General features: G+C 37.5%; 1 pseudogene; it reads right to left on the bottom strand.

Moving 5' to 3' along the window:
* Positions 1-7330: 7330 nt before the first annotated feature.
* Positions 7331-16034, bottom strand: LOC112934948 (F-box only protein 8-like; annotated as a pseudogene).
* Between the last annotated feature and the right edge of the window lie 412 nt (positions 16035-16446).

Here is a 16446-nt window from a genome sequence, read left to right as displayed (position 1 = left end):
GAGAGAGAGCACTGGGGGAGGAAATGCCCTGGGAGAATTTTCAGATACTTCAGTGAGCTTCCCCAAGAGTATTCAGCAAAGGGCCAGAGCAGCTCATGCATGTGAAAGAAATACAGGTGGATATGGAGGCAGAGCAATCAAAAAAATTAGAGGGGACAGTGCCTGGTGCTCACATAGGGTAGTGAAAAGCATCGTTCCTACCAGCCAGCCAGACTGGAAAGTCTCAGGATTAATGGGGGCATTGAATGGAATACTCAGGAGTCTTGCCTCAGGAATGGGAAGTAATTAGCCCAATACCTAGCACTGCTCTAGAACCACCTAAAAAAAAAATCATTAAAGCAAGACCAAAATGGATTCACTGCTTCTAGGTAACCAAGCTTCATCCTGGAACAAAGATCAAAATATTTACACAAAATCAAAACTATATAGTACCATTTGAATATAAAATTTGAGACATTTGGCATCTAGTCATAGAACCAGGCATGATAAGGAAAAGGAAAATATGACCTATAATGAGAGGAAAAAGCAACTGCTGGAAACAGAGCAGATACAGATGTTAGGATTTGTGGGAAAAGACATTAAACCATTATTTTAACTGTATGTTAAAGAGTCAAGATTTTTTTCTGTTAACATATTAACATTAAAAGAGGTTAATATGGGGATGCCTGGGTGGCTTAGGGGTTAAGCATCTGCCTTTGACCCCTGGAGTCCCGGGATCAAATCCCACATCGGGCTCCTTGCATGGAGCCTGCTTCTCCCTCTGCTCATGTCTCTGCCTCTCTCTCTCTCTCTGCATCTCTCATGAATAAATAAAATAAAATCTTAAAAAAATAAAATAAAATAAACCATGTTAATATGCTTTAATATGTTAAAAAGAAAGAAATTCAAGAGATAAAGACACACAGAGAATAAGATAAATGGAAGATCATATCTTGGAATAGAAAAAATATATCAATTTGAAGACAAAACAATAGAAACTATGCAAAATGAAACACAAACAAATAAAAATTATCGACAAAAATTCTATAGTTGACATCATCCTTCATATTGAAGACTGTGTACTTCCACCTTAAGATTGGAACCAAAACAAGAATATTTGCTTTACCCTAAGATTAGGAGAATGGCAACAATACTTGCTCTGATTACTTCTATTCAAAATTGAATTCGTAGTCCTTTCTACACTCGCTAGAACCCACAGAAGGTTAAAGAGAAAAAAAAAGTCTGTTTTGCACCTGTTTTCAAAGGAGATACTGCTATTATTTTATTATTCAAAGGTTTGCTGGATGTTGTGGATAAATTCCTTATAACAAATTAAGGAGATCTTTCTATTACAAATTTTACATTTTTATCATAAATGTTCAATATTATTATTTCTTCTTTTTAAAAGATTTATTTATTTATTTAAGAGTGAGAGAGAGAGAGAGCACATGGAGGGGAAGGGGTAAAGTGACAAGCCGACTCCCCAATGAGCATAGAGCCAGACTCAGGGCACCATCTCATGACCCTGAGAAGAGGACTTGAGACAAAATCAAGACTTGGTCACTTAACCAACTGAACCACCCAGGAACCCCAAATTTTCTTCTTATCTCTCTTGAGGGTTCCATATGTTCTTTCTTCTTTAATCTATTTATATGGTGAATACTAAATCATCATTATTAAGATTTAACTCTATTTTATCGTGAAAGAAATTTTTAAAGATTTTATTTATTTATTCATGAGAGACACACAGAGAGAGGCAGAGACCTAGGCAGAGGGAGAAGCAGGCTCCAAGCAGGGAGCCCGATGTGGGACTAGATCCCAAGACTCCGGGATCACGCCTTGAGCTGAAGGTGGACACTTAATCGCTGAGCCACCCAGGCATCCCATGAAATAAATTAAAAAAAAAAAAAAAGAAACATTAATGTTTCACTTATGGTCTTGCCCTTTTGCTCATATATTAAATAGTACTGAATTTCTTATACTTTGATATTGTCAAGAGTTTTTTTAAAAATCAATTTTATACATATACTATAAAAGATGTTGAGAAGTGTTCTTTGTCCATCCATTTTGGGAACAGATTGTATAATAAGAAGTTGTCTGCTCCTTAAAGATTGGTTAAAACTCACATATAAAAGAGTCTCAAGCTAGTATCATTTTGGTTGTAGATTTTTCATTAATGATTCTATTCAATGTTTCTATTTATTTTTGGAGTCAAATTTCTGGGTTTATATTTTTAGGAAATACTCATTTAAAATAAATTTTAACGTTTATTGTGTTGGATTTTTATAGTATTCTTTTAAATCTTGAGATTCTCAAGCAATTTATCTTTCAACATATGTATGGAAATCATAAAACTAGTTTTCAGGGTGCCAACTTGATGTCATGCTGATAGAGTTTTTTATGCAACAAGTTTAATAATTATATAACAATATTATTAATGTTATTATCTTCATATAACAATTTTATAAATTTTAGATATAAAGTATGCAAATAATAATATAACAAGCGCTCAGATATTCACTGCTCAGTTAAGGAGATAAAAAAGCACCAATGCTGTTGAAGCCTCGTGTATTCTTCAATTTATTGACCCTTCCTGGACTCATCCTGACTAAGAGATGAGTCTCTTGAATTTGGTACTTATTTTTCCTTATTTTTTCCTTGAATTTGGTGTTTATTTTTCCCCCGGATAGATTTTCATACTTACTACCACATACACGTACACACACATGTATTATTCATTCATTCGTTCAACTAACAATTATTGAGCAATAAGTGTCACATCCTATTTTAGCTATTGGACATAGAACAAAGAAAGAACATAGACCAAAACCCTTTTTTTTTTTTCATGACACTAACATCACGGTAAGGTAGCCAGACAGTTAAAATAAGTATCTAAAATATGTAAGATGTTAGATGAGGGTAAGAGATAAAAAGGAAAGTGTGGTCTGTGTTAAGGAAAATTTCATGGACAATGTGCTTTTTAAGTAAAGAATTAAAGGAAATGAAAGAGTGAGCCATGTAGATAAGCAGGGGCAACAATGCATGCAGGGAAGAGAGCAAGTACAAGGTCTTGGGGTAAAAAAAAAATATATGGGATCTGTATAAAGTACAGTAAATAAAAATAGAAAAATAGAAATAAGGAGAAGGAAGGTAAAGCCAGAAAAATGAGAGTGTAAAGCCATATAGAAGATGTAGGCTGGAAATACAGGCCATTGTAGGAACTCTCAGCTCTTGGTGAGATGGAAAACTTTTGGTAGTCTTTCAGGTAAAAAAAAAAAGAGAAGTTTGATCAGAGTGACACTTTTGACAGGAAAATTCTGGTACATTAACAATAAACTGCAGTGGGGGTAGGGACAAGGATGGGGAGCAAAATGTCACTTGGGAGACTGGTGCAGTCATCCAGATGAAAGATAATGGTGGCTTAGGTGGAGGATTTGGTCCTTGGTAGTTAGAGTTACCACTAACAGAAATTTTCTAAAAAAAAAAAAAAAAAACATAGATGGAGGATGTGTAGAGACAGTGAGGTAAATGTACCAGGAGCTCAGTTTTGAATATGATAAATTAGCTATGCGTGTTAGACATTCCGCGAGAAGATGTCAGAGGGGTAGCTGCATATGTGGGGCTGAATGGCGGGAGAAAGAAGATTGCAGGTATATAATTGGGAGGCATTAACATATAAATGACATTTAAAGGTCACCAAGGGAATTAGCATAAATAGAAAAGAAAAAAAGTCCAAATACTGATCCTCGGTCAGCCCAAATATTGTGAGTGTGAGATAGGGAGGAAGAAGCACTTACTGTGCATGAAAGAACTATCCTTTCGGAAAGAAGGAAAACCCAGAGAGCACAATGTCCTCAAAGCCACAAAGAGGTCATATGATGGTAGTAGATCAAGTAAAATAAACCTAAGAAATAACCATGGAATTCCTCTACCGAGGATCATCAGTGACCTTGAGAAGAGCCATTTTGGTTGAGTGGTGGCAATGAAAGCCTGTTGGTGAAGGTCCAGGAGTGAATGGGAAAAGGAAAATTGGAAAAAGTGAGTATTGGCAAGGAAATAAATGGAGCAGTCCAGGAAGGGAAGTAAAGAAAGGTTGGGTTTTTGTTTGTTTGTTTGTTTGTTTAAGATTTTATTTATTCACAAGAGACACAGAGAGAGAGGCAGAGACATAGGCAGAGGGAGGAGAAGCGGGCTCCATGCAGGAAGCCCGATGTGGGACTCCACCCTGGGGCTCCCAGATCAGGTCCTGAGCCAAAGGCAGATGCTTAACGGCTGAGCCACTCAGGCTTCCCTTCATCACCTTTTGAGTTAATCCACCTCAAGCAGAACTATGAGAACTAACCACTACTGTCCTGCACTCCTGGGCCAGGACCTCATCTACCTACCCACGTCCACATCACCATGATCATGAGGCAGGCGAGGCCCGGACATCCTTATCTATCACCCCAAGTCAGTCTTGGCAGCCCTGGAAGACCAGGGACACATTTTGAGTATTTTTGTTTTATTTTTCCTAATATATACCAAGCACTTAGCCACATGCCAAGGACTGCTTAAGAACATGTATTAACTCATGTAACCCTTACATATCCAATTGTATTATCCCTATCTTGATGAGGAAATGGGGACAGAGAGGGTAAGTAATTTATGTAAGACCACACAGTTAGTGCCAGGGAGGGGATTAGTGGGCTCTCAGGATCTGGATCCACAGGGGCCATCTATGTTCTTAACAGAGCTGCATCTGTGTTGGGGTCAGGGTTCCCTAGAAGTTTGGGCTGACCTGAGCTAGAAGTTGGGAAGAGAAAAAGGGTGCACCCTGAGTGTTCTTCCCTCCCAACTGAGTCTTCCACCACCTGCAAGAAAGGTGGGAACCACTATAGCCCTGGTCTCTGGGAAGGCAGCAGAGAGGTGTTGAGATTCGTCAGTCTCATCGCCAGCAAGTAACAGTGAGCCCCGGCCCTCAATACCCAGCCCTGCACACATGGCCTCTGGGAGTGGGCCTGGGAGAGAGGTGGGAAAGCTGAAATCAAGTGAGTGCCCCTCCCAGTTCCCAGAGGACGACTTCCATGCTGGGAGCAAGTCTACTGTATGTCAGACTCTTGTCCAAGCCCTTTGGGGAAAAAAAAAAAAATGTTTTCATACATTAATAAATGTATGAAACAAATCCACATCTACGCCCTTATGAAAAACTCCAGTAGAGATGGAAAATTGACAGAAAAGACGAAGGGAAAATTGTTGAGCAAAGAAATTGTCTGTGATAGATGATGAGATCTAGTTCACAAGGTGGGAGGGTGAAGGTGTGTGAGAGAGGACAATATAGAAGCTCAGTTGCAGGTGGATTGCCGGAAATAGTTGTGGGGCCTGGTGGAAGGTGTCTTCTGATTGTCCCTATCTTGTCAGCAAACTGGGTGGTAAGGTCATCAGCTGAGAATGAAGTAATAGGAAACGGGCTGTAAATTTGAGGGAAAAGAAGGGATAAAATACTTGTGGGGAGGCTTACAAGTATCAATGGAATAATGAAATGTAATATGACTGTCAGGCAACTTGAAAGCATATAATTAAGATTTATGATTAGAAATTTTAACTGAAGGGCACCTGGTGGCTCAGTGGTTGAGGGTCTTCTTTCAGCGCAAGGCATGATCCTGGGGTCTAGGAGCGGGTCCCGCATGGAGCCTGCTTCTCTCTCTGCCTGTGTCTCTGTCTCTCTCTCTCTCTGTGTATCTCTCATGAATGAATAAATAAAAAATCTTTTAAAAAAAATAAAGGTTAGGGCCAATGGATTATAAGTGTTCTAGGTCAATCTGTGTCCCCCAAAACATATGTTCAAATCCTAACCCCTGTTACCCGTGAACATGAGCATATTTGGAAGTAGCCTTTGCAGAGGTAATCAAGTTAAGATGAGGGTGTGCTAGATTAGGGTGGCCCTAATTTAATGGCTGGTGACCTTTTTGCAAAAAAAGGAAATTTGACACAGGCACAGAGGTAAGACAGCCATGTGAAGATGCAGGTGGGAAATGGAGTCGTGCTGCCCCACACTAAAAAACATCAAGAATCCCAGAAACCACCAAAACCTAAAAGAGGCAAGGAGAAGGATTCTTCCCTAAAAGCTTCTGAGGGAGCACAGCCCTGCTGAACCCTTGATTATGGACTTCTCGACTCTTGATTACGGTCCCTAGAATTGTGAGAGAATAAATGTCTGTTGGTTTAAACCACTCGGTTTGTGATACTTTGTTGTATAGTAGCCCTAGAGAACTAACACAGTAAATCAGGGGAAGATCAAAGACGTGGCCATACCAGAGATACGTAGTCTCGGAGACAGTAAGTGATGGCCAGAGCGCTCAGGATTGAGTGTGTAGCCGTGGCAGCGAGTGGTGGAGGGAGCATCAAGATCACTGAATAAGAGAATTTGGGGAAACTGAGATGCCAGGGAATTGCAAGGATTATCTTTGTGGATCTTAAAATCATCAGGAATTATGGCAGTAGTAATAATAGAGAGAATGATGAGAATGTAGAAATCCGAATATTACACTAATCCTGGGAATTGATTTTAGGGCTTTTATATGACAAAAGGCAAAAAAGGGGGATAGGTAAATCCTCTGAAGATATACGATTTAAAGCTGATATTATTTTGTATGTTGAAATGCTTCATTCAATTGATAGCATATTATATGTATTTTTCAAATTGAATTTTTATGTAGTCTTATAGTTGACATTTATCCATATATATCCACCAATTTCTGCTATGTAATATTCCATTCTATAGCTATGCCAATTATTTTTTTTATCAATTCCTCTGTTAATAGATGTTTAAGTTTTTTCTAGTTATTAAGAGCAAAAACTTTCTCTCATTTTCTTTTTTATCCTATTGTACCTATAATTCTGTCTCCTTATTTTTAACTCTTGACTTACTTTGAGAGAAAAAGGAAAGGCTTTAGTTAAAATCTTGGCAATAAAATAATTATGATTATAAGTCTCTTTAGTTAAGTATGCACACATGACATGGTGTTTTTTAAAGAGAATGGAAATGAATAGTTTTCAACCAAATCTAATGCCCAAATATACCATGTTTTAGAGGATAATGTCAGTTTAACATTCTTAAACAGCCGTGAGAAAATGGCTCTGCTTTATGGAAGACACGATAAGCAAATTAAGAAAAACTGCAAAATTCTTTAATTCTCCAAGGAAATGACTGAAAAAGAAAATAGTAAAAGGGGGGGAAAAAAGGTATATACTGGAGCTTGATTGTCAACAGAGGCTAGAATGACCAGTGCCAGGGTAACCCCCATATCTGCTCAATAAGTACTTGGGTATCTTTAGATTGAAGTTAAGAGTTGAAGTCCTAGCAATTGCGCTTTTATGCAGCCACGCGGCCCACAAGGTAGATGTTGTCAAAAAGCTGCCCAACAAAATCCTCACCAATGTTTTGAGCAGCACAACAGGTATTTAGAATAAATTCTGTGACATTTTGTTCTTCGCATTAGGACTAGTGAGGTCGATGGAAAATAGGATCAAACAGTAGCACAGTAGGGGCACCTGGGTGGCTCGGTCGGTTGCGTCCACTCTTGATTTCAGCTCGGATCATGATCTCAGGGTCATGAGACTGAGTCCCATGTCAGGATGCCCGCCCAGCAGGGAGTCTGCTTGAGATTCTCTCTCCCTCTCTTTCTGTCCCTCCCCTTCAGCTTGCTTTCCCTCTAAAATAAGGCCATTTAAGAAAAAAAATGAGGAGCACAGTTTATAGACAGCATCAAGACTAAGGCCAACGTCTCACATTAAATTGGGGTTACAAGCACAGAATCTATGGGGGAACTTTCTTGGGAGAGTTTCAAGATACTCCCCACTACGTTGAGGGCCTGAATCTGATGGAAAAAAAAAATCTCAGTGCATTGGGCAAGAATTTCTTTCTCAAATTTTGCAGCGTTATAAGGTCATCCAAGACTCTCCCCTGTCATCAAGATAGTGTCTAAGGCTTTTATCCCAAATCAGTGTCCTTGTACAGAAGATACACTTTTGCTATTTCCTTTGGTGATTCATCTAGGATACCCGTGGACCTGGTTTAGTCCCTCCCCTGGGTTAGCGGTAAAGATGAGGTTGCCTTCATCCAACTGCACATACAATTTACTGAAAGAAAATCCTAGAGGTGGGTTCTTATGATATATGGAAGAGTGACCCCAAGTGGATTCACACAGCCCTTGCCAGAGTTCATCTTTCTCCAGGTCCTGCCAAACCCATAAAGCCAAGCAGAGGTCAGTTGTACTCAGGCGGGACAAGATGGTAAAGCTTAGCTTGGGGTTCAACATTTTCAAATTCATGAAGGGAGCTTTGCTCACTCTAGCCTTGCTGCTGTGGTTGCACGTTTCTGCACACTCTCCACAGCCCCTGACCCATCTGCAAGTGGGTTAGAAACTGGCTCACCTGATTGTGGAGGTGAGCGAGGCCAGTGTGGAATCTGTAGGGCAGGCGGTCAGAAAGGACAGGCTGGAACTCTCTGGAATGGGCGGACACTGTGGTCTGCAAGCAAAATTCCTTCTTCTGGGCATCTGCATTATTTTCAAATTGTGTTTCCTGTCTTTCTTCATTGATCTATTCTTCTCAATTTTTTTTCCCTTTTATTAGCCTTTAAAAAAAAAACAAACCTGGCTTTAAAAAAATTCTTTAAAAAAATAAAAAAATAAAATAAAAAAATAATAAAAAATAAAAAAATTCTTTGTTTTGTATTTTCTAAAAATAAAAACTTAAGAATTTTTTTTATTTTATCACTTATATTCTCATTTCTAGGTTTTGTGGGAGCACTATTATTGATATTATTTCACTAGTTGAGCTAGATATATATGTCATTTTTTCTCATTTTTCTCAGTTTTTAGAGAAATTCACTTAAGATTGTAAATATCTATGGCTCTTCCTACATTTCACAAGTATTTATTTAAAAAAAATCTTTCCTTTCAGTTATTGATATTTTGCAATTTCCAGTGAGTTTTTCTTTTAATTCAATTTTAACACATAATGTGGCAAATGTTACATGAGTTTTCAACTGTATATTTTGTTTTGCTTCTTACGTGCCTCTTTTTTCTTCTAAGCTTTATGTCTTCTTTGTTGAAACTAAACCTCTACTAATTCTTTAAACGGTGTTAAAGCCTCTCATTTTTTTTTGAAAATATTTTTGTTTTCTATTCAGTCCTGAATTACAGATGTTCAACTAGAAGTATACAATGTCTCCTGATGAATTATTATTTTTTATCAGGAATTATTTTTTGTCAGATAAATGGCCTTTATCTGTATAAATTACATATTACATATTAAGATTGCTATACCTGGCTGATCTTCTCCCATTTCTTGAATTTTAAACTTTCTTAGACATTATATTTTAGATATGATTCTTTTTTAAAAAGAGTTTACATATTTATTTATGAGAGACACTGAAAGAGAGGCAGAGACACAGGCAGAGGGAGAAGCAGGCTCCCCCAAAAAGCCCCATTCAAGACTCCATCCCGGGACCCCAGGATCACACCCTAAGCTGAAGGCGGACCTCAACCGCTGAGCCACCCAGGTGTCCCAGGTATGATTCTTTTAAATCAAATATGTTACTTTATCAAATCTAACATTCTCTGTATTTAAAGAAGCTGATTTATATTTGGATTTATCTTAATCATTTTATTTTGTTTTGTATATCTACTTAACATGACTTCTTTGTTCTTTTTACTCCATTTTTAAAGAGATTTCATTTATTTATTTATTTGACAGAGAGAGAGAGAGAGAGGGGGGGGGGGGGGGAAGAGAGCACAAGCAGGGGGAACAGCAGAGGGAGGAGGATGCCGGGCTCCATTCCAGGACCCAGGGATCATGACCTGAGCAGAGGGCAGACACTTAACCAACTGAGACACCCAGTGCCCCATTTTCACCCCATTTTTGACTTCTTTGAAACTGATAGAAATTTTTATATTTTCTTTTCTCCATTATAATTTCAGTTGCAATATATATTCCAAATTTTGTGTACTTGTACCTAACATTTTTTTGCCTCTATATAGAAACAGATCACTGTTAATGGTACAACTCTAGTAATTTTTTACGAAGTGAGCATTTCCATTTAACCAGCCACCAGAATTAAGGTTTATGAAGCTAAAGATTACAAATGTTCCAGAAAATACTTGGTGCTCGCTGTCAGTCACTATCACCAGCTGCTTCCTTTCTGTGTGGCATGTGGGGCTATTTCCTTAGATCCGTCTCCCAGTTTACAAATTCTCTGTTAAGCTCCAACTAATCTCTTTAGCCTTTCCATTGAGTTTTTCGTTCAATTATTATATGCATATTACTTACAAGCTCTATTTTATTTCAGACTTGTTCTTTTCTCTCTTTATTAGCTCCTCAAAAGTTATAAGTGTATATATTTAATGGTTTCTTATTATTCTATAAATTTACTATTATTATTCCAATATTATTAAATAATAATATTATTATTACGTTTATTATTATTATTCTATTACTTTATTATTCTATTACTTTAGCTTTTAATCTCAAGTTCTGTTTCTTGCATCTATTGACACCCTCCTAGAGGCTCCCTTATCATTTTTTATGATTGTGTTTTATGAGTTAACTTTCATCAAACATTTTTTCCACTTCTGGTTAAACTCTTTCAGTTTCCTTGTTTCTGACAAGGTCATATAGATTTCAATATTCCAGGAAAAACTGTAGGTGAATACTGTAAATTTGAAAGCTAGGTTTAGATGTGTTTGGCTTGCAAAGCTTTGATTTTTACCCACTGCCTTTTTACCTTTATATCCCAGACTCCAGACAAAACAGAAATGTTGTGGCCACATCTTTGTTTGTGTGTAGAGTTTTTCTAGTGCACTTTTAATGGATGGAGAGAATCTATGAAAGGACTTTTAAGCTGTATTTTACACAGAATTAGAAAGTGGTGTTTAACCACCTCAGCAGCCTGGGGCCATCTTTCAAGTCTTCCTGTGTAGATTAGAAGGCCAGCTTCAGCCTCGGAAGACTAAATATAGGGTGAAAATCACTACAGATTATAGGGCCATCAACTCACACCATATTAATTTTTATTATTCTTTGTACTCTTTAAATCTTTCATTTCTTTGTGTTTGACTAGATATTATTTTCAGAGTGTTATTTTACCTATGATCTCATGTCTGTAGCAGAAAGGAAACTATCTGAGTCAGCTTGGGTCATTGTGTTTTTAATAAAAGAAAGCAGTGTAAACATTCAGCTATTAAAGGCAATAAGCAGCTGGACTCATCCACATCTTCTTCATTCTGCTTAATTTTCACAACCCCTCTTCTCTCTCCACATTTCTCACTGGGCTCTGTTGTTTCTCCCCAAACAACCAGAGACCTAAACTCATCATCCATATGTGGCACTTCTTCCATCTCACTCAATTTTCTCCAAACACCAAAATCCATTCTGAGCTTTAATGGAGTCAAATGTAAATCCTAGAAATGATTTCTCTAATTTGTAGCTTTAGGAAAATCAATTTTCAACTCTATTTTTAAAAATTATGTCTTAAATGTTGATTTTCAGTAGCTTGTTTTAGAAGAGATCCTCTCTCTGCTGGAGAAAACAAAGCAAACAGCAACAACAAAAAAGCCCTCAAAAAGAGCTAACATGCTCTAAAAGATTTATAACTCCAAGACAAGAAAGGACTTGGACAATCAGGCACACACAACTACAAGGAGACATAGAGCTATCATGAAAACCATCGCTTTGCCACAATCCTTGATTAGACAGAACAGCACTTTTCTACTTATCCTGGACCATATTTAAAGCCATTAGTCAACAGAGTGAAGTCATTCCAATACCTATTTTAGATTTTCATTTTTATTTCCTTTTGTTTGTATGTGCTGTAGAGTCAAATAGTTTTCCTATCTGATCTCTTCAAGCTATTTGATTTTATGTTTCAAAATACAGTATGCTTATTAAGAGTGTGGCTTTTAAAAAAAATATATTTTATTTATTTATTTTGAGAGAGAGAGAGAGCACAAGAGAAAGAGCATGAATGGGAGAAGGGGGAGAGGGAGAAGCAGACTCCTGGCTGAGCAGGGAGCCCGAAGCAGGGCTCATCCCAGGACCCTAGGATCATGACCTGAGCAGAAGGGAGATATTTAACCGAGGAGCCACCCAGGAGCCCCGGAGTTTGGCTTTTTGTTGCAAACCATTGTGAATGTAGTGCCAATGAACTGTGCAGTTTAAAATGTAAATTTTGGGATCCCTGGGTGGCGCAGCAGTTTGGCGCCTGCCTTTGGCCCAGGGCGCGATCCTGGAGACCCGGGATCGAATCCCACATCAGGCTCCCGGTGCATGGAGCCTGCTTCTCCCTCTGCCTATGTGTCTGCCTCTCTCTCTCTCTCTCTCTGTGACTATCATAAATAAATAAAAATTAAAAAAAAATTTTTAAAATAAATAAATAAATAAATAAATAAAATAAAATGTAAATTTTATGTTATGTAAATTTGACCACAATAAAAAAGTAGGATTTTTCTCATCACCAACATTGACATAGAGCAGAACCAGTTATTTTCAACTTGTGCACCTAATTCACTCCTGACTTAGCCCTTGCTTAAGTTCATACATGGAAATATAACATCTGAGAGATTTTGTCTGTATCCCCTAATTTTTGCACCCAGTCTCCCATTCATACGTACATTCTGTTGAGTTGGGAGCAGTTGCCTTCTTTGTGCTTGCTCTATCAGCTTAACTCCTACTCACTTTTTAACTCACTTTTAATTCCAGGGGTAGCTCTACTGACGGTTTCCCTGTTTGACAAGTGCCTTAAGCTTTCTCCATATTAAAAGTGGAAATAGGGGGCCCAGGTGGCTCAGCGGTTTAGCACCACCTTCAGCCCAGGGCATGATCCTGGAGACCTGGGATCGAGTCCCATGTCGGGCTCCCTGCATGGAGCCTGCTTCTCCCTCTGCCTGTGTCTCTGTCTCTCTCTCTCTCTCTCTCTCTCTCATGAATAAAACATAAAATCTTTAAAATAAATAAATAAAAGTGGAGATAAAGAACTTCCTCTTGTAAATCTCTCATAAATGTGTAGACACGTATACCCATATATACATAATATATATGTGTAATTTGTTAACGTCCTTTTCTGATTCTCATCTTACCTTTCACATTCCTTAGCACAGTTTGCTGATTCAAATTTTCTTATTTGCTTTTTTAATTTTTTTTATTTGTCTTAGAAAGAGAGAGGGAGAGAGCACATGCACCAGTGGAAGGAGGGGGAGAAGAGGAGGGAGAGGGAATAGGAAAGAATCTCAAGCAGACTCCATGCTTGCTAAGCATGGGATCTTGGGTGGGGCTGATCCCAGGATCCTGAGATCATAACCTGAGCCAAAATCAAGAGTCGGATGCTTAACTGACTGAGACTCATGGGTGCCCCTATGTTTTTAATGAGAACATTTCACATTAAAAAAAAAAAAAAAAGAACATTTCACATTATTTAGTTAAAAGACTCGTTTTATATACATCCTTTGTACAATCTAAGCTCACAAAAAGTTCTAGGAACTTGTGCAGTTCTACTACACCTCAAAGTAACGCAATAAATTACGTGCAACCTCTACCACTACCAACGAACTGCTGAATGCCTCTAGATAAAATCACTTTATTTTGAAGACCTCCAATTACATCTTTTCCAATCTCAACTGTGCTCTCAGATACTCCTATCTATGTCTTCAATTGATCGTGTCTCTCATTCTCCAGAGCGAACATTCTAAACCTCTGAATACTCTATTTAAGAAAATCCACTTAATGCAAATTCCATGAGAAAAAAGACCATTGTGTTAGCTATTCCACAAATATATTGACTGAATGAATGAATACATGAATCATTAGTCAGTATTTTTACTTACATTTTTGGCATCTGTATTTTTATTCCATACATCAAAATGTTGTCTTCCCTACATTTCTGAGATAATGTTGAGACACAACAGACGTATTTGTTCAATGACTGGTGCAAGCGGTAGGTAAATTTTGTGCTACAAAAGAGTCTGTTCATTTTTCCTTGTTTCTGTCAGGAATCCTTACCCGAGATGCAGCCTAATTACTACTGACTATGTAATAGTCTTGATTGTATAAAAGCTCTCTTTAGACCGATGTCAGTGTTTTTGACTCTAACATTACTTTTTAAAAGGGAAATTACTGCTATCGAACTTTGAGTTAAGGAAGGAAGAAATGCTGTATTCATGATGGGCATTAAATTAAATAATGAGTACTAGCACTGTTTATTTGAAAAGAAACAATTTGCACCTGCATGTTTCCATTTGGCTGTATACTAACATCTTTTAAAGATTATGCAATGATTATTACAACCTTGATAAAATATCCCAATTTCGTGGTTATAAAAGAGGATAAGATCTCTGTTAAAACCACATATTTTGAGGAATAGAGGAGCAATTTTATTGATATGACCCCAAAACCATAGGTAACAAAAGAAAAAAAGAGATAAACTGTACTACATTGAAATTTTAAAATTCTGTGCATCAAAGGACACAAACAATAAAGTGAAAGGCAACCTACACCTTGGGAGAAAATATATGCATTATTGATAAGGGGCTAGTACCCAAAATAAAAAACTCCTACAAGTTAACAAATTATAAGCAACCCAACTGAAAAATGGGCAAAGGGCTTTAATATGCTATTCTCAAAAAAAGATATATAAATGACCAATAAGCACATGGAAAGGCATTCAATGTCACTAATTAAGCAATGTTGCACGGGCGCCTGGGTGGTTCAGTTAAGCATCTTCCTTTGGCTCAAGTCATGATCCTGTGGTCTTGAGACAGACCCCTGCATCAGGCTCTGTGCTCAGAGGGGCCTCTGCTTCTCTCTCTGCCCCCCTTCTGCTCATACTGGCTCTCTCCCTCTCTCTCTCTCTCAAATAAATAAATAAAAATATTAAAAAAAACAATGTTGGAAACAATAGAATAATAAAAAATGTTAGAAGGAAAAGCTCAGAAATGACATTTCCACCGGAGATTTGAAAAGTTCTAATGGGGCACCTGGGTGGAGCAGTAGGTTAAGTGTTTGACTCTTGGTTTCAGCTCAGGTCATGATCTCATGGTCATGAGATACAGCTCCAAGTCTGGCTCCCTGCTCAGTGCAGAGTCTTCTTAAGTTTCTGTTTCCTTTTTCCCCTGCTCTGCCCCCTTCTCTTTCTCATTCTCTCAAATTAATAAATAAATCTTTGAAAAAAACCCACATATTTTATACAATGTTATAACTTAGAAGATTTTCCCAACTTCTGACCTACACCAAGTGATAATCAAGAAAATGAAATTATAGTTCTATTCTATCAGTCTTGTTCACATGATTTTTATTTATTATTATTTTTTAATAATAAATTTATTTTTTATTGGTGTTCAATTTGCCAACATACAGAATAACACCCAGTGCTCATCCCGTCAAGTGCCCCCCCTCAGTGCCCGTCACCCAGTCACCCCCACCCCCCACCCTCCTCCCCTTCCACCACCCCTAGTTCATTTTCCAGAGTTAGGAGTCTTCATGTTCTGTCTCCCTTTCTGATACTCTGGTTTCTCTTCAGATCGAATAAATCTTACCCCTTTCACATGATTTTTAAAATCAATGTTTGTTTTGCCCTATCATTTTAATGCAAAACTTTACCTTTAGCATCAACTTATTTTAAGTCATTTTTCTACTTCTTAGCCATTATTAGAATGTAGTACATTCTTTATTATATTAGCATCTTTGTCACTTTATTCACTCCTCCCCTTCTGCTCATTTTATGCTGTTTGTAAACTGATTCAAATAATCTGACTTTCAAGCCATTCTATTTCTCTCCTACTTTTCCAAATAAAGTATTTTTACCTGCATTTTCTTCTTCTAGGCCATTGAATTAATTAAAAACAAAACAAAACATGCTTTTAAGACATGCTTTTAAGTGTTCTCTCTTTAATTCAATCTATCCTGGCTAGAGGATACCTGGAGGTTGACAATTTAGTTCTGAGTCTCTGTAAAACATTGAGTTTTACACAATGGGCCCGGTCACCAGAGCAACACCAAGACAGAAGCTTCCCCTCAGGAGGCATGGCTCTAATTCTCTTTTCTGAAAGCTGGTTTGTTCTCATACTATCAACCACCTTGACCAAGTTTTTGTAGAAACTCACTTTACTATTGACATATTGAACAGTGAATACAGGATGGTAATCTCTTAGAAATATATAAATGAAAATATTATTTCACAATTTGGAACAAGAAAAAGAAATATATGAGAAAAAGGAAAAAAATATTAAAAATCAATATTCACGCCTCTCTTTTAGGGAGCCTTTAGTTCCACTTACTTCAAAGATATTCAGGAAAACAGTACTGTCACTGAGCTATTTGTCTCTAGATCTCCTACTCATTTTAAAATTCCACAAAATGCCACATTCTTTTCTTGACCAATTTGTGTATAAATTAAGCAGAATGCTTTCTCTTGTACAAATATATGTGTACTATAAA

Source organism: Vulpes vulpes, chromosome 4 (assembly GCF_048418805.1).
Source record: "Vulpes vulpes isolate BD-2025 chromosome 4, VulVul3, whole genome shotgun sequence".
NCBI classification, from domain to species: Eukaryota; Metazoa; Chordata; class Mammalia; order Carnivora; family Canidae; genus Vulpes; species Vulpes vulpes.
Note: the sequence above shows the minus strand (reverse complement) of the source record. Positions and strands in the feature narration are given on the sequence as shown.